This window comes from Bemisia tabaci, chromosome 2 (assembly GCF_918797505.1).
Source record: "Bemisia tabaci chromosome 2, PGI_BMITA_v3".
Classification (NCBI taxonomy): Eukaryota; Metazoa; Arthropoda; class Insecta; order Hemiptera; family Aleyrodidae; genus Bemisia; species Bemisia tabaci.
In genome coordinates, this window is record NC_092794.1 from 24,056,251 (window position 1) to 24,075,615 (window position 19,365).

General features: G+C 43.9%; 1 protein-coding gene across 4 annotated transcripts in view; it reads right to left on the reverse strand.

Annotated features, from left to right (window-relative positions):
• LOC109043565 (uncharacterized) overlaps nt 1-19,365 on the reverse strand; it is a 433,004-nt gene that overhangs the window by 287,658 nt on the left and 125,981 nt on the right. The window lies entirely within an intron of this gene.

Consider the following 19,365-nt stretch of genomic DNA (forward strand, 5'->3'; position numbering starts at 1 on the left):
CCTCTTCATCAAGACGAACTCTTCATACAAAGATAGGGAGCAAATACATTAGCAGTGATGCCGTGTTTTCAGTTTTAGAGTCCCCAAATAAGGTGGCAGCCCTGTCAATGTATTTGCTCCCTATCTTTGCATGGATAATTAGTTTTGATGTAGAGGTGGACTCTCAGGATAGCGTGGGAGGAAACTCGATTTCGAAAAATTGACACTTACTGCTCTCTTCGCTATCACAGCAGAGTGGAGGGTCTCTAGTCTCTGGTTTATCCTGTGAGGGTGTAGGTTAGGTTAAGCTCATTTCGAATTCTGATTGGCTATGACGACGAGCAGACGCTGCCGGAAGATAGCGGTGCGGGCTGCGGGGTCTTAAACATTCTACTGTCTCTGGTCAAACTCTCCTCATAAAAGTACTCTAGGATGGCCGTTCCGCAGTCAACGAGGACGAGCAAGAAGCGAAAAATCCACCGTGACCTCGCTTGCATTTTGGCAACTCGATGAGGATGAATGGTGGAGCTCGGAGCTCTCTCACGATTAGTGTGATTAATGGCGGTGCGGTTCCCCGTTCCGGTGACGAGGGAGGCGCGTCTTAAAGACTGTAATCTGTGCAACGGGAAAAGTGTCCACGTTGGATAAAGAGCCGGGCAGCTGAGCCCGGAACACCGGACGAACCGAGATGGACAACACGTCACGTTGACTCCCACTCGGACCAGACATCCGGGTCCATTCATGGCGCAAAGTTCCCAGATTCACTAAAACTTCCGTTGCTAAAAACATTCGCTCTCAGAGAAGTATGATTTATCGTCACGGAGAGTATGGTCACTGGGCCCCATGGAGAGGCTTAGGACCCAAAAATGGCGGTGCTTTGTTTTGGTTTTTGTGGATGGGAGGGAGGTCATTGCCAACTTTTGACGGTCATCACCAACCGCACTTGCTGCCAACCTTACTACATCGAAGATCATTTTTCTCAAAAATCGCACATGATTAGTCTAAAAAATATGTAAAAAAGTCGCAATAGTGCATTTGAGTAAATTTCTCGTTACGATAAGCAAAAAAAACTACATTTTGAGTCATTTTGCATTATGTTAATTCATGGCATCCGCCATTTTTGGGTCCTAAGGGCTCCGTTCGGCCTGAGATGGCTGAGCAAATCAGAGGTGGTAACACCAGTGGCCATACTCTCTCAATATAGATACTCTACCCTCAGCGGTTCCTCTGAGTGCTCAGAGAGATACTTGCACGGAAAGAACAGAGGCGGATCCAGCAACTTGACAACACCGGATTCCCTCCATTTAAACCTATGATAAATAATTGATTCTTGTCGGAGCACCAGGCACCTCCAAGAATCGATATATTTCCATAGGTTTAAATGGAGAAAAACAATATCGCCAATTTGCTGGATCCGCCAATGAGAGAACAGCGTCGGGTTTTACGAACCGAAAAATTCAGGCGGTCAACTTAGTAAACCCGTAAACTGAACTGCATAGAGCCTCCTAGTAATTGGACTGCATTTTGCAATTTGGAACTATAGATTCTGAATCTTCTGGAAAAACACTTATGTGCACAGGGAAAGGAATGGCACATACGTTGTTTTTAAATTGGGCTAGAATTTATAGTTCCAAATTGCAAAACGTAGTCCAATTGTGCAAAATTAAGTCGGGGAGAAGGCAACGGAGAAGGTGGAATAAGGTTAGCAGTTTGAAAAATTAGATGAAATCGGAAACCGTTATGATGACAAGGCCAACTTTACAAAAAATACACTGAGAAAAGGTATGAGAAAACTAAGAAATTTTGTCATCTCTATGAAGGAGTCGTTTCATAGTACAACTTTTACTGTTTATGATTTCCTCTTTGAAAAATAATAGAGTACAAACTTACAGACCAGTCAGACCTTGGTTTTCAAGGTGTGGTAGAATGATTGAAGAAGTTTCATTACCTGCAACAGACAAAAAAGAAAAATGTTCGAATTAATGATTCTTGAAATTTGCGGATTTTGGGCGGTATTGCAATCAATCTTTTACCTGATCTTTACTGCGAAAAACTGTACAGGGTGTTTCAGACCACCCGTACCAGGCCTTTTTCTCGGTTGGTATAGGTCGTACGAAGTCGGAGACCGCGGGGTTGAATAGGGAATTGACCCCAAGGAATCCGAATTTCGTGGTCCCGAAACCCCCCCACCCACCCTTGGGGGGTAAAGGGGGGGTCACGATGCTAAAAGTCACGGTTCCCGACCGAATTGCGGATAGGTCGCATCAGAATTGAAAAGCACGGAAAATTTCACGTGGAATTGACCCCTAAAAATCCTAAATCGGACCATCCAAGGCCCAAAAATGACCCCTAAAGAGGGGGACAGTACCCCCCTCCATAATTTCTCTTTGGTCTCAAAATTGACGTAAATTCTCCAGAAAAAGACGGTTTCCCATGTAATCGACCTCGAGAAATCCAAATTTCATGGTCCCGAAGCTCCTCTAGCTCCCCTTGGGGGTTAAACGGGGGGAGGGCCCAATTTTTAAAATTGGGCCCCCCCGTTTAACCCCCAAGGGGAGCTAGAGGAGCTTCGGGGCCATGAAATTTGGATTTCTCGAGGTCGATTACGTGGGAGACCGTCTTTTTCTGGAGAATTTACGTCAATTTTGAGACCAAAGAGAAATTATGGAGGGGGGTACTGTCCCCCTCTTTAGGGAGTCATTTTTGGGCCTTGGATGGTCCGATTTAGGATTTTTAGGGGTCAATTCCACGTGAAATTTTCCGTGCTTTTCAATTCTGATGCGATCTATCCGCAATTCGGTCGGGAACCGTGACTTTTAGCATCGTGACCCCCCCTTTACCCCCCAAGGGGGGGTGGGGGGGTTTCGGGACCACGAAATTCGGATTCCTTGGGGTCAATTCCCTATTCAACCCCGCGGTCTCCGACTTCGTGCGACCTATACCAACCGAGAAAAAGGCCTGGTACGGGTGGTCTGAAACACCCTGTATAATAATTAGGTGGAATACATGTAGAATTTTGCAGTATGATTTTTAAGGAAATTCGAAAGGACTTCGACTATTGACTTCTTATGATGTGCCTACTCGCAAAGTTTGACAGGGTTTTTTTTTTTTATTAGCGGCTCTGGTGCTTGCACACGGTACTAGGAATATTTACTATTTAACGAACCTTATATTTCCCTGACTCAGTCCTAAATTATAGAAGTATGCGTTACTTTTCCAGCAATCCAAAAAAAACAATTATACAAAAAACCAATACCTACACTTTCAGATATAAAAATGCAAATTTTTTGCAGCCTCGCTAAACGACTTATCAACCAGAGATTTTTTAGGAAGCGGACCTCCAAAGAGCTTTCAAAATTAACAAGCGGGAAAGCTCTAATACGTTGGTATTAGAGAAGCGCTCAGCATTGAGGGTCTGCCTGAAGTGAAGAAATATTCAACTTTTAAACCAATATATATTTACTTTATTTCAGAATTTTTATTAAAAACTAAATTACAGAAACTAAATTAAAGCTTTCTTAAATAGAATTTTTTTTTTCTTAAAATTTGAAAATTCAAATCTATAAGTTTTCGCGCTTTTTTCGAAGAATGCCGTGGTTGGAGCTTCCTATAGTCATACTACTCGACATCAGCTGATAGCAAACAAAGGTTACCAAGGAAACCGTAAACGCGTAACAACTACCTACCGTCGCCAGAGCCAAAGACAAATAAGTCAAAGACACATAACCTAGATGTAAGCGAATTCTACTAAGGTCTCCGAATAAAGTTATCACCGGTGGAAAAGTTTTCGGAAATCAGAACGCGCATCTTGAACTTTCGAAAGTAATTATAGAATAACTATAAACCGCATAGCGAAGAGAGTTTTAGGACTGTTATTTATTTCTCACGCTAATTTGCATTTAATCGTATTCACAGAGCTATTATGAGGTAATCAAAAAATAAATTTTCCTAAATGACGTTCCGTGCATCGATGAGTTGGTGCGCCATTTGACCGCTTGAGCGCCCTACTATACTAGAGCTCTAGTGGCAAATCGAAATCAAAAAGCGCCGCCTATCGGCTGAGCGCTTAAAAGTATACAACAAGTGATAATGCCATGTATTCGCCATATCAAAGCCCAATACACATTTATACACCGGCTACGTAAATCTGCTAAGTTACAAAACATAATCGACAGTTGTCGGATTGTACATCAATGACAAAATGTGTCTAGGCCCTCATTCTTGACTACAACTACTGCCCCCAGAGCCGCTCTCCGACGCCAATGCGTTGGAGCTTCCTGCTTGTTTTTAAATTATTATTATTTTCGGATAAAATAAAATTCGACTAGAAAAATCAGCATATTTGGATTTTGACACGAACCCCCGATGATAAAACGAGCTCAAAGATGCTTAAATTCTTATCTGATCTGATCATTCTCCGGATAAATTCTCGGTTCATCTTTTTCATCACGAGAATGAGCCCCCAGTTTTCGCTATGATCACAATATACTGCCGCGCTTCGGAGAAATGCCTCATGAACCTTCAGCCGTTGCCGAAGTTCCGTTGATAAATCAAAAATTTTCGGGAAAATTAGTGAATACTTTCCTTCCAATTTTTCCGAGAATTTCGTTCGTAATTCGACCTACAGTCTGAAAATTCCAAGGAAAAATATTCATATCATTCTTCAAAAATAAATACTTTCCGAGAGGAAATTTGACAACATTCGAACGCTCATTCGGCGTTTTTCCTTAGCACGGCAGAATAGGCGCCAGGCGAAACGTTTTAATTGAGAAAAGAATAACGGTAAACAGTTAAAACAGAGACCGACCTTTGAAACGCCCCAAAATGGTGCCACCGAGCGACGCGCAGCAAAAAGAAAAACACTCTCGAAATAAATCAAAGCCGTGGATTTCGTAGCTCCGTCGAAAGGAAGTAAAGACTCAAGCACACCTCACGACGAACCCTAACGTCCGTAAGACTCCACGTCAGCGCGGAACGGGAGATACGTTGTTTCGCCGTTGGAGCGCCGGATTCCGCGAGCGTTGAACTTGGGTGGAAATTGGCCGAACGGAGGGACCGAACCGATAATTACCATTCCGTAACCCGCGATTAATCCACGCTAATTCCGAAAGATGACCGACAGTTTACCGAGTTGCGTTTAGCGAGAACCGCGCATCTGCTCAAGGTTTCTGGACCGGGTTACGCGGTTTTGGATCGGGGCAGTGCCGCGGAGGCGAACGAATTCCACGCTGGCGAATCAAAACTCGAAGAGTCAACAGTCGACATACGCAGACCGTGAAAATGATGGATGAGCGTATTAGCACGTTGTTTCAGCTGTGTATTGCCGCTGGCGGATCCATCGTACCAAAGTCGAAGTCCGAAAATTATGTTTTGAGGAAACGGACCCGGTAGCTTGCCGTATGGTGTTACCGAGGAGAATAATAAATGCAGAAATGTTTTCCTCCACGATTCGTTTAACTGTCCCACACTGGACCGAATCAATCGGACAAAATCTGGAAACTTTGAAAGCTTATATTTTCGAAAATGTGAGACAAAAAAGCTCAAGAGTGATTCCAGTGGTTTTTACGTGAAATTTCCTTTCGGTTACACCCCATGAAATTTAGGGATTTTAACCAAATATTTCATGTGCGACCTCTCCTGATAGCTCGTTTCACTGCAAGTCGTAGGTCTTCCGTATTCCTCTTAGAAATCGTTAATGTTATTCAAAATGGAGATGTTGGATGTGTGAGGGATTTGCGATTTGACAATTGATTCTTATGTAAAAGTTTGCAAGAAACACGATGGTGCCACTGGTTTTCTCTGATATTGACTCCCAAGCTCACAAAAAGCTCTCAAGTTGAAGCCAAAATGGAGGGGATATCCCACGCTATCCTGAGAGTCCACCTCTACATCAAGACAAACGCTCCATGCAAAGATAGGGAGCAAATACATTGACAGGGCTGCCAGGCTGCCACCTTATTTCGGGACTCTAAAACTGAAAACACGGCAACCCTGCTAATGTATTTGCTCCCTATCTTTGCATATGGAGAGATCGTCTTGATGTCGAGGTGAACTCTCAGGATACCGAGGGATACCCCCTCCATTTTGCCTCAACTTGAGAGCTTTTTTTGAGCTTGGGAGTTGATTTCAGAGAAAACCAGTGACACCATCGTGTTTCTCGTGAACTTTTACTGAAAAATCAATAGTCAAATCGCAAACTCCACACATGCAACATTGCAACATCTCCATTGAAGAATTTTATACACAAATTACGTAAGAAAAGCTGAGGAAAAGAGGGACAAAACTAACCAGAATCGGGCTACCTGACTGCATCATAATTTTGCTGATTTTTGTGTGTAATCAGAGGGAAAATCAGTGAAATGCGCTGATAGAAATGAACGATAGGTGTCAAGTAAGGTAGTAAGGAGTTCTTTCGTCCGGAAACAACGAATTTTCGATCCTCGCAACCGTAGTTGCATCGGAAAGATTAATAACCATTCTCGCCCCCTTCTTCCTCCCTCCCCAGCCTCACCCTTCAAGGTAAAAATGAAGGTGAAAGGCCCGACGGGGGGTAAGGAAGTCGAAACGAAGGGGAGGAGCGGGCAACGCCGCCATTCTACGGGGGGCAACAGTATGCACATTTCGGCGTGAGCCATACGGTGCGTACGGATATACGACAATTACGGTTCACTTCGAGATGCACATACTGCCACCTACCGTAGTCTGGCAGGACAGGACGTCTCATTGAAAAGGAACCAAAGGAGACAGAGCTGGCTGACACGTATTTACTGTAAACACCGCGTGTATTTGCCCAACATCGACTGACTATCTTCATTTTTACACGTGACGTCGCGAGTGTGTGCGTGAGGCTGGGCCCCCTTCCCCCAGACTGCGTCCCCCTCCTCTCATCGCGTGCACCGCTTCCGAACAAAGGCCTTTGGGGACTTTTTGAAATGAGCCCCGTCACTCCTTTCACTGCAGTATAAATGATCTGTCTGATATTATTATTTACAAATTCACATTACTTTCCTTTGAAATGAACACCTCACTAAAATCAAGATAGTTCGATTCCAGATTATGTCGATGGCGAAAGTTCGAAACCGTGTGCCTCCGTTTGTGACGTCACAGACTACCTCATACTTCATTTTTTTCTTTGGAAAACTAGCCAAGGTAATTCCTTCAAAACATCCCTCATTTGTCTTCATCTGATAGCACAAAATTTTGTGTATATTCCAAGCTATACAGTTTCTTGTTCCTTTTTGAAAAAATAGCAGGTGGTTGCGATGGACCAAAGATGTAAGTAATGGACTAACTAACGGCAAGCCTGTCGTTAGTCCATAATTTTCTCCCTTATGCTATAGGAACCACCTACTTCAACCGATAGGATTGCTCCATACTCTCTATGTCTTCTTGGTCTATAGCTTCATCTATCAGTTTCAATAATCAGCCCGCTGAGGCCAGCTTCTTGGGAGACAAAAGTGTTCCTTCGATACGGGGGACACGATTTCAACGACTGTGTTTCTAATGCCCTCATTGGCCTCAACATCAATGGCAACCGAAGTCCGTCTGCTCTGAGAGTGTGCTCAAGTCAAACATATGATGCGTAGAGAAGCGATTGCACCGAGGCGTTTAATTCTGTTCGATGATGTTCGGGTCGGCATTGTAACGCCAGGGTAATTGCTCTGAATTCTCTCTACGTGCGTGGCTTTCCTCACGAAAGGGGCGGTACCCCCCCCCCCCCCCCCACACTGATTCACTTCACAGTGCGATGCTCATTGCTCAGCCATACTGACCATCACGCATCCGCAAATCAAGTTAACTGCACGCAATCTCGTTTCAACTGGCGGAGAAAAATGTGTGAATGTAAGACGGAGGATACGAGGAACATTTTGAATTTTAAGTGAATCTACGCAACTCGAACTTGAATCAGTACAATCAGGAATGCCACAAAATTAAGAAAATGAAATTCTTTGAAATATCCCTCGCGGATTTCTAACTGCCCGCTCACAAGAAACTCAAAGCTCTACGTGAGTCAAATCGCGCGATACAACGGTTTCAGCAAGCCTCTCAATCGAGCAATGTTAATTTCCCACCATGTATTGTTCAAACTATAAAAAATTTGCTATAGCTGAGCCAAATCGTCAGATTTTTTTATCGCAGAGACGTTCATGATAACGTCTAGCGCGCGATGTGAATCACGTGGGGCATTGAGTTTTCATGAGCGGGTGGTTTTGATTCACGCACCAAGAATCATTAAATATCTTCGGCAGGAGTTGATTTCGGTAATTCTCGTTGTGCGCATCGTATTCTGCGTAAAATTTTGGTTTACAAACATGTACCAGAATGCTGAAATTCGTACCTTGTCAAGTGGTCCATTGCATGGGTGCAGAAAGGGCATTTCTTGGTTGCGGTGTCTCAAAATCGACACAGCTAATTTATATTTTATTGAGTAAACTGATCCTTAGATCGAAAATGGAGTTGGCAGAGGGGTGCTATTTCCGGAAGTGACTGCTTGTCACTTCCGGCACGGCGTCGCGGGGTGAGTGACGGTTCTCGGGCCCAAGATCCCCGCTCGGATTTCCAGGTTCCGCAAAGGCCGAGTTGCCGGCACGATGGCCGATCGGCCACCGGGCGCCAAGTCGTACGCCTTTATTTCCGGCCTTCTTACGCGCCAACGCCGCCCAGAGACAGGATTGGAGAGCGGCAACAGAAGCGCAGCCGTCGCGCCGGCCGTTCGACGTGCAGTTTGTGTTGGGATCCAGCGAGTAACGTCCGAAGCCGGAGCCCCCGTCTAATCTTGGCGTTATTTACGGGCTACCGCCGTCGGAAATCGTGCACGCAGCCAACGTTGTCGCATTTACCACCGTCGGACACTAGACGAGGTAAAGGCTGGAACGTTCCGTTACGCGGAGAAAAAAACTTCGTGCATGGGACCCAAAGTTGAGGTCATATGGATCTCTGAAGTTTTCTGGTCACGCATCCGAAAACTTAATGTCGAGCTGCCAAAGTACGGGTTAGACATCGAGGCACTTCGGTACGTACCGGGATACTTCAGATGTGTGACCCGAACCCTTCCATATATATCGAAGTACTTCAGATGTCGAACCAGAACTTCGGCAGCTGGACCTCAAGTTTTTAGATACGTGATCCGAAAACTTCTGAGATCCACATGACCTCAACTTCGGGTCCCACGCACGAAGTTTTCTTCTCCGTGTACATTAAATGTTTCCAAAATGTTGTAAAGAGAATGACCTACACAACGGCAAGTTCTAAAATCAGAGATAATATGATTTAAAGCTACAGGGTCGTCAATAAATCGACATTCCCTGACTTTTTTGCTTATCCCGATATCTAAAATTTTCTGGTTCCCGACTTTTCTTGACCGTCGACCAAAAATCCACCCATTTAATTTTGAAAAGAAATACACTGACTTTTGCTGAATTATGGACACTGTTTCCTTTTTAAGAGATCAAATTATGGAAAATTGCATTTAGTAGCTGGTTAAAGGATGACAAGCCATAAAAATGACCGGCGATAATAAACAATTGGCAGACCAGAGGTATGTTTTAGTAATACGTAGCTGTGATAGAATTTCCCTGACTTTCTTCGGTCGCCGCAAGTTCCCTGACTCTCCGGTCGCCGCAATTCCCAGACTTTCCCTGATTTTCCCGGTTTTCCAGACTGCCGGCGATCCTGGACTAATCTTAGATAGCCAGACGGTCTCATTTCGTCTCGATTATTAAGGTGTTCGTTGCGAACACCCTGTTTATCAATCCTTCTCCATAAATTCAAATGACAGCTCAATCGATGTATCGCACAACACGCCACGCCACTGGTCTGCAGAAACGAAACTCAGTGAAACCTATCCAGCGCTCTTGATCACCCTCCCAACGGCTAGTTTCCGATTGGATAGCGGCTTTCCAAATCTACCGTGCTGAAGAAAAACGCCGTATGCGCATTCGAGAGTTGCCAAATTTCCTTGAATAAAATGTTCATTTCCGAGGAATGTTACCAACATTTCTCTTTGAAATTTTCCGGAAATTCGGGTGAAAACGCTGACAAAATTAGGGCAAAAATTAGGAGAAAAATATTCATAAGTTTGGCAGGAAACTCTTGTTTTACCTTAGGCAATTTGGCAACGCCTGAAGGTTCATACGGCGTTTATCCTTAGCACAGTACAAATCTACCGTCCTAAGGAAAAACGCCGTATGAACCTTCAGGCGTTGCCAAATTTCCCCAAATAAAACACGAATTTCCTGGTAAACGTATGAATATTTTCATTCCAATTTTTCACATAATTTAGTACGTAATTTTACCGAAAGATTCTGAAAAGTTCAAGTAAAAATATTCACAACTTTCTTCAAAAAGAAACATTTTATTGAAGGAAATTTGGCAACTCTCGAATGTTTATACGGCGTTTTTCCTTAGCACAGTACAAATGGACTGCGATTTTCTATCTCATCGAAAAGCGGGCTGCAATTAGCCTAGGTCCTTTCCCAACGGATGCCCAGGGGGTCCTGTTCCCGGCCCGCGTAGTCCACGTGTCTTTCGCTTCGAATTGGGCACACAGCCGCCGATTGGCACTCACCAGAGGGATTTTCCATCGCTCGCTCGACGAATCCACAGCACGAATCGGCAACACCGAACGCTCCAGGCCAGTCTTTCGCCGGTTCGTGCTATCGATAGCCGACCTATATTTCCCGCTAATGACGGACCGAGATCCCGTCGATCTACAAGAAGTTTTCACCATTCGACGCTCGAGCGGGCTGGTTTTTAAAATTCATAGACGAAGCGATCAACTAAGCAGACACAGGGAGTATGGAGCGATCCTAGTTCTTGAAATGGGTGGTTCCTATAGACTAAGAGAGAACATTCTGGACTAAATAAAGGGTCTCTCGTGGGTTGCTGTTACTTAGTCTATTACCTACCTCCTATGTCCATTACAACCACCCGTTTCCACCGATAAGATCTTTCCATATACCTTTGGTTTTCTTTGTCTATGGCTTTGTCTATCAATTTCAAGAATAGGTCCGCAGGTCTCCGTTCTTCAAAACAGGGTGCCCGGCTCAGAAGCGGACCCAGCAATTTGGCAACACCGGGTTTCCTCCCTTTAAACCTATGTCAAATAATCGATTCTTGTTCGAGCACCTTGCCCCTCCAAGAATCGTTACATTTCCTTAGGTTTCAATGGAGAAAAAACAATGTTGAGATCCGCCGATGGTCCCACTGTACCAAGGTTACATCCAGGATCGAACCTAAGTCACGTCGGTGATAGTCCGATGCGCTAGCCACTCGCAAGTCGAAATCTCTGATTAGTGATCACGGGGGAAATCAAGAGTACATAAGTTCGGCAGGACACTTTGTTCGTGATCCGATGTTTCAAACGAGCCTACGGTTTTGGTCGATTTAACACAAGAGTGTGTTGAGCGATCAAATCTTTTAGGCTGACCTGACACATAAAAAAGTAACACAAAGTAACATAGATAGACGCCAAGAACGGACATTTTCAACCGTGTAGGGCGTTAAATGTAATTTAGAAGAGGCCCCTTGACAGAAATGTAATTTTACCTAATTCGATGCACGAAGAAAACAGTAATTTCACTCTTCCTAGCTCTCTTTGATTTCTTAAAAAGAAGCATCTGATATCTTTTTTATGCTCTATCTGCAGATCTCCCGGTGCTCATTTGGTAAAACCTTGGGAAATGTCAAACCGCAAGACTGACCAAAACCTGAAGTTGAGCATGCACTGGAAAAAAAACCACATTGGATCTTGAGTCCAGACTCTTAAAAACATCGACAAGAAAAAGTACTCTTGATTCAATCAGAATCTAGCTTAAATCAAGACCCAAGCATCTTAATTTAAGCAGATTTCGTTTTGATTCGAGCAAAAATCCGATTGAATCAAGAGTATTTTCTCTTGTCAATATTTTCAAGAGTCTGGACTCTAGATACAATGTGGTTTTTTTTCCCAGTGCATGATGTATACAGTTGATGACTTCCTGCTTCGGCAAAAGCGCTGTCGACACCAAAATCGTTGATACCTTTCCACGACGACGCGACGCGCCAGAGCGACTGCCATTGCCAAGGAATCCTCGTGAAAAATGAGGTCCGACTCGGTGGCTGGAGACCGAGTATCATTCCTCGATCGAGTGCCAAGCGTCTTCGCCTTTCGCGACTCCGCAACGAGACCTACCGGGCGCGGTGCTTAGTCGCAAACGATACCGGCTCCGGTGATCACTCGCCTCGCCGAAGCAATTCCGCATACCCATCGCGCTGCTGCACTGATCCAGGATACAGTCTCATGACCCGCGAAACCGGCGATTTTGTTTGACTAACCTCGTTGCCTTCTTTGCGGTCACTCATTTGTCTGCCATAAGGCCCTCTGAGAATGAACCTGTTGCAATCTTCAGATAGAACAAAAAAAGAGTTGTTTCTAACAAAAAAAAGCTCAAAATATCACGATGAGCACACCGGACAAGGCTGAAATACACTCAGAGACAAGAGAACCTCCATTGCTATCTTGCCAATGGTGGAAGCAGAGGGTGGAAGCTTTTACTTTCGGCACTTCAGCATTCGCCTGTTAACTTACCTACTACTAGGTGGACGATTAACATCGTGTAGAGGATTTTGTTTCGCAAACAAACCGAAGTTAAGGAAACTTGCTTGCCTTATAACGTCACCCGAAGCTTACCCCGAAGCGAAGTTAATTGCAACAGGCCTATGAATCGGGCGAAGCCCGATGTTGCAAAATTCAAGGATCGTGCTACTATGTAAGATGTTAAGCCCGTATCAGACGATCAAAGTAGAGGCTTCAAAGAGACTCATCGATTTCCCCGACTTAAGCCGCTGGCCAATGAGAGGGCCAGGAAAGGCATCGATGAACCTCTTAGAAGCCTCTACTTTGCTCGTCTGATACGGGCTTTAGAGAGCGGGGACCCTGATCACAGTCAACATACCGGAACACGGGCGCTGATTTTCCGCAAATTAAAAACACGCGTGCTATATAATAGAGACGGCTTAGGACGAAAGCTTGTTAGTCATTATGTTGGCTGTCAACGCGTCGGCGTCGGGCATGCTACCTTTGGGCGCATTTTTTCGTTCTTCCGCCGTCTCTTTCACCGGCGCGGCGTGCGATCTGTGTCGTCTAGTCGCGCGACGCCGCGGCGTGCCGTTTCGCGCGCGAAAAGAAGTAGAATCCCATGAGAATCATCACTAACTGCCAACGACTTGGCAACGACGGGGGCGAAGTTGCCGGTTTGTTCGATGAAACTACCGTATTTCAAAATACAGTGTACGAGGAAAAGAGGTAATGATCGATAGATGTGGCAAGCATGCCGGCTCGATACCGGCTCTGCACCTGGCGCCAGCGTCCCGACTCCTGGTCCAGTTTCGGAATTCGTTTTCCATTTCTGGCGCGACTGCTCGAGGAAAAGCGGGGAAACCATTGTGTCGCGACTTTTCCCGGTCGGACGCATCAGCGTGAGGTGAATCGGGAGGCGCTAAAATGTCGCTGGAAAACGAATCCAATCGAAAGTTCTTTTCGCGATTAAAAAACCGTCTCGGAGCCTGAGAACACTGAACAGAATGGGAAGATGAAGAGTCCAATAGTTTAAGTGATTTTCTCTACCTTTCTTGGCAACGAAGAGTGACCCAGAGACGAAGAAAGACTCTCCACTAATCTTTTAGCGACAGGCGGCGATTCTCAAAAATCCTTGTTTTTTCCGCACCTTACACGCATTTTTAGCTGTATTTGGATTGGAAAAGTGGAATGAGGGAATGACGAAGGAATAGACCGAAAAACATAAGGAATCAAACCGAGGAGTGGAATAAGGGAATGACAAAGGAATAAACCGAAAAACACGAGGAATCAAACCGAGGAGTGGAATAAGGGAATGACAGAGGAATAAACCGGAAAACATGAGGAATCAAACCGAGGAATCAATCTCCATAGATGGATGGAAATCGCAAACGGCCAGGGCTAATTTTAAGACTTCATTACATTTCCGTACCTTTTCCGTACCTCTGTACCGACCTTCCGAAATCCGTGCTTTTTCAGTGAATCCGTACTTTTTCTGTTCAGTAGACACCCTGAAATGGAGGTGTTGCATGTGTGAGGAGTTTGCGATTTGATTGTTGATTCTTTAGTAAAAGTTTGCGAGAAACACAATGGTGCCACTGGTTTTCTCTCAAATCAACCCCCAAGCTCAAAAAAGCTCTGAAGTTGAGGCCAAAATGGAGGGGATATCCCGCGCTATCCTGAGATTTCACCTCGACATCAAGACGATCTCTCCATGCAAAGATAGGGAGCAAATACATTAGCAGGGATGCCATGCTTTCAGTTTTTGAGTCCAGAGTGGCAGCCCTGTCAATGTATTTGCTTCTATCTTTGCATGGAGAGATCGTCTTGATGTAGAGGTGGACTCTCAGGATAGTGTGGAATATCCCCTCCATTTTGGCCTCAACTTGAGAGCTTTTTATGAGCTTGGGAGTTGATTTCAAAGAAAACCAGTGGCACCATCGTGTTTCTCGCGTACTTTTACATAAGAATCAATAGTCAAATCGCAATTCCCTCACACATGCAACATCTCCATTTGCCTTCAAGAGAAATCCCTCAAATCCAAAGGACGAACATGAAAATTTGCAATTCAAGTAAAAAAGTTTATGTCCACTCTCCCGACTCCTCGCTCCGCTGCGAAGCGGTGGCGGAGTCGCGGGGCGTCGCGGCGTCGCGACGCGGGTGCGTTGAGCGACGCCTTTCTCCCGGCTCGGGTGACTCATTTGCCGAGGAACAATGCCGCCGGATGCTGTCACCGAGTGTCTTGATCATCCCAGAGCCGATTTACAATTAGTCCCGACGCTACTGCTTCACTCGTGGGCTTCATAATGGCACGTCCACGCCGCACGCCGCACAATGGATCGATCGAGTCAATAGGAGAGGCCGGACAAAATTTGGAAACTTAAAAACGCATCTATCTCCGTTCATACAAAACTTTGAGGTCTTAAGAGTGGTTTCATTGGTTTCCTCGTGACATTTTCTTTCAGAAGCATCCCCCTTAGAATTTAAAATGTGACTAATTAAACATCAAAATTTGCAATTTTAGTTTTAAAAAGTTCATGTCCGACCTCTCCAATTGACTCGATCCATTGTGCGCCGCTCCAAGCTCGAACGCATCGGCTCGCGTGCGCTGAGGATTTCCGATTCTCCCCGAGAGAGCTCCGAGAACAAAGCCGTGAGAGGCACTCATACTGCGGGCTGATTATTGAAATTGATAGACAAAGCTATAGACAAAGAAGACAAGTGAGTAGGGAGCGATACTATTGGTTGAAATGGGTGGTTCCTACAGACTAATGAAGAAAATGATGGATAAACTATGGGGTTTCTTGTGGGTTGCCTGCCGTTAGTTCTTCTAACATCCCGCATCCCTCCAGATCCTTTTGGTCTTCTTTGTCTAGAGCTTTGTCTATCAGTTTCAATAATCGGTCTGCTGCCATGCTAAGGAGGAAAAACGCCGTATGAACATTCAGGTGTGGCCAAAAATCCCCGAATTAAGCACGTTTTTTTGAAAAAATTTATGCATATTTTACATTGATATCGACAGATATGAATACTTGAATACTTAACTTTTTCGGTTCACGAAACCAAAGGTTTCGGTACCAAAAACCAAACATCGGTTGCTATGACCGAAAGCCTTGGTTACCTGAACTGAAAAAGTGCGTTATACAATATGTATAAAATTTCAGAATATTTCACCTAATTTTTTTTCTCAGTGGCCGGGGTTCAGACTCATCTTCTTCGTATTATTTTCCTTCTTCATCATCCTGTGACTACGGCATAAGCCCTGTTTGTCCGGTCATTATTTACTTACCCGGCACGTTTAAGAAATAAAATTGATAAAAACTGATGAAATCGATAAAATTGTAAGATCGATAAAATTTATCTGTATCCTTCCGGACAGTCATCCAAAGTTAAAACATACATAAATGAGAGCCAGCTCTGTGCCCATCTCTTGGGCGGTCGTCCAGGCATCCTTTTTTCTGGTGGTCGTCCAACCATATAATTTTTTGTTAGCCTCTCATCTTCTATCCTATCTACGTGCTCAAACCAATTCATTCTTCTATCGTGGGCTCATTTAACTAGTTTAACTACATCCCACACCTGGAGCTCATCGCGAATGAATGCATTTCGCTGCCGATCCCACATTGTAAATCCAGCTACTTTTCTTAGAAACTTCATCTCCTCAGTCCGCAACCGTTGCTTAGTGCGCTGCGTTCCCGCACGAGTTTCAGCGGCATACGTTAAAACAGGTCTTGCGATGGTCTTAAAAATTCGAACTTTGCTCTCCTTGTTCATGAACCTGTTCCTCCACACCATTTGGACGTGTTTATGCTAAAAAGAACTATGTTGCATGCAAACCCTATGCACATAGCTCCTTTTAGCATAAATACGTCCGTATCATTCCAGCGTCCAGCCGTTTTTGCTACTTTATTACTTGGCACTAAACTTCTACGCTCAAGTCTTTCACGCTTGTCAACAAATTGCCGAGATAACGAAATATCATGACTTGCTCCTTCATGCACCCCTCTAGCTCCAACTTGCACCTTAAGTAGCTTACTGAAGTTTTACTTGCCGATACCTTCAAGGTATACCTTGCAACTGTTGCGAGAAAGAACACGAGGGAAGTCGCGGGCAAAGATATCAGTTCAGATCCCTTGTATTTAAAAAAAAACCAAAATCAAAGATTTTTAAAAATTATGGACAATTTTTTAAGGATCTTTGAAGAAGTGAAAGACATTATTTTGAGGCATTAGGGTATGGGTACAATGAAGGTTCCTTCTGCCTGTGCTTTCATCATCTGTAAGTTACACAAAACAAGCGAAAGTATGTATAACAGTGGAACAACAAAGATGAAAAAAACGGGAAACAAGGCTAAAAATACACAATTATGAAACCCGAGACGTTTCGACTCAACACTGAGTCATTTTCAGTCGGAAACAATAAAAAATTTTTAAAAGAAAAACGCTAAAACCTGAGCTCTACATGGTGGGGCCGGGATCTGAGAGAAAAAAAGAAAATTGATAACAAACAAGACACATCGATGCCAGCACCAGTAACCGAAAATGACCGATACGCTAGTTCATGATCCACACACAGATGGCAGCACTAACCAGTGAAACAATTAAGTTCAAGGAAAAGCCAATAGGTGCCGCTGGGGCGTCAACCTAAACCTGACTTTTTAAAAAGTGAGTGGTATATTGCACTAAGGCCCGCTGATGTCAGTGCGGTTATTACACACAGAATCCCCATGTTTGAGGATTTCGATCATTTCCAGGACCAGTCTGGGAAACAACTTCTCTTCCTTACATAAAATTACCACCTTATCAAAATCGAACCGGTGACCAAATTCTGTTTGGTGCCTCTTGAGTGCTGTTAACTCACTATTGTCATATTTATGACCACCAAGCCTCTTCCTTAGAAGTTGCTTGGTCTGACCGATGTAACTGATGTCGCAATTTCCACAAGGAATTTTATAGACCAAACCCGATTCCTGCAGAATCGGATTTTTAGCCTTCACCCTAGACATCAGGAACTCAAGATTGTTGTATTTGGTGTTAACCACATGGTACCCGAACAATTTTAAAATCGATGACAAATTTTCCGAAAGGAAGGGAAACGTATGGAAGGCATACAATTTTGTCGAGATCCCGTTCTTTGGTAGTTTTATCCTGCCCCCCTCTCTTATTAAAACTACTAAGTACCTGGCGGAAAATCTTTGCTATCAAATTGGGTGGATAACAATTTTCAACCAACAGATTCTTTCCAATCTGGATCATCTCATGCCGATATGAAACATGAGAGAGACCAATTATGCGCCGTGCTAAATTAGATGCAACGTTTTTCTTTACATTCATGGGTTTGAACAGATAAAAAATTAACATAACGACCAGACGCCGATAAAACTACCAAAGAACGGGATCTCGACAAAATTGTATGCCTTCCATACGTTCCCTTCCTTTCGGAAAATTTGTCATCGATTTTAAAATTGTTCGGGTACCATGTGGTTAACACCAAATACAACAATCTTGAGTTCCTGATGTCTAGGGTGAAGGCTAAAAATCCGATTCTGCAGGAATCGGGTTTGGTCTATAAAATTCCTTGTGGAAATTGCGACATCAGTTACATCGGTCAGACCAAGCAACTTCTAAGGAAGAGGCTTGGTGGTCATAAATATGACAATAGTGAGTTAACAGCACTCAAGAGGCACCAAACAGAATTTGGTCACCGGTTCGATTTTGATAAGGTGGTAATTTTATGTAAGGAAGAGAAGTTGTTTCCCAGACTGGTCCTGGAAATGATCGAAATCCTCAAACATGGGGATTCTGTGTGTAATAACCGCACTGACATCAGCGGGCTTAGTGCAATATACCACTCACTTTTTAAAAAGTCAGGTTTAGGTTGACGCCCCAGCGGCACCTATTGGCTTTTCCTTGAACTTAATTGTTTCACTGGTTAGTGCTGCCATCTGTGTGTGGATCGTGAACTAGCGTATCGGTCATTTTCGGTTACTGGTGCTGGCATCGATGTGTCTTGTTTGTTATCAATTTTCTTTTTTTTCTCTCAGATCCCGGCCCCACCATGTAGAGCTCAGGTTTTAGCGTTTTTCTTTTAAAAATTTTTTATTGTTTCCGACTGAAAATGACTCAGTGTTGAGTCGAAACGTCTCGGGTTTCATAATTGTGTATTTTTAGCCTTGTTTCCCGTTTTTTTCATCTTTGTTGTTCCACTGTTATCATCGTCTCGGGCTGCTCCTAAAAATTTGTATCTATGATTGCACTGGGTTCATTGTGCCTTTTAATTGTTATGTCTTTTCGATTTTTAACCTGTGTTTATTCTGACTTTTGGTAAGTCGTTTTATCTTTTACTCAGTTGACACATTTGTGCACCATTCATTCAACAGACTGCAATATGTTTTATCAACAAGTACGGCGGTTACATGGTTATGCAACTGTTTCATCTCTCAAACAGTTAAGGAAAATTAGTAGGAAATTAGTGTTGTCATCATGTCGGAAAATTTTCCTGCTGAGATGTAGGGAAAAGAAGGTTTTCCCGGCATTCATCAATTTCCACCTTAAACACATCACCAATGGTTTACATAAGAAGCGTAACAAGTGCATTGAGGTTACGGAAAAGTTCAAAAGCTCCTTGTTGAACTTATGCATTGAGGATGTTCACTATGAGATTATGGATCTCAATCATAATCTTAGAAACGTCATAACCAAACTTAAAGCGTCGCTACCGCATTTCGTTCTCATTGATTTTATTGTTAATACCACCTTAATTGCCAAACGTCTCGGGCGTGTCACTTGGCAGCGCTTGGAAAATAAACTTGTCAGGCTGGAGGAAATAGT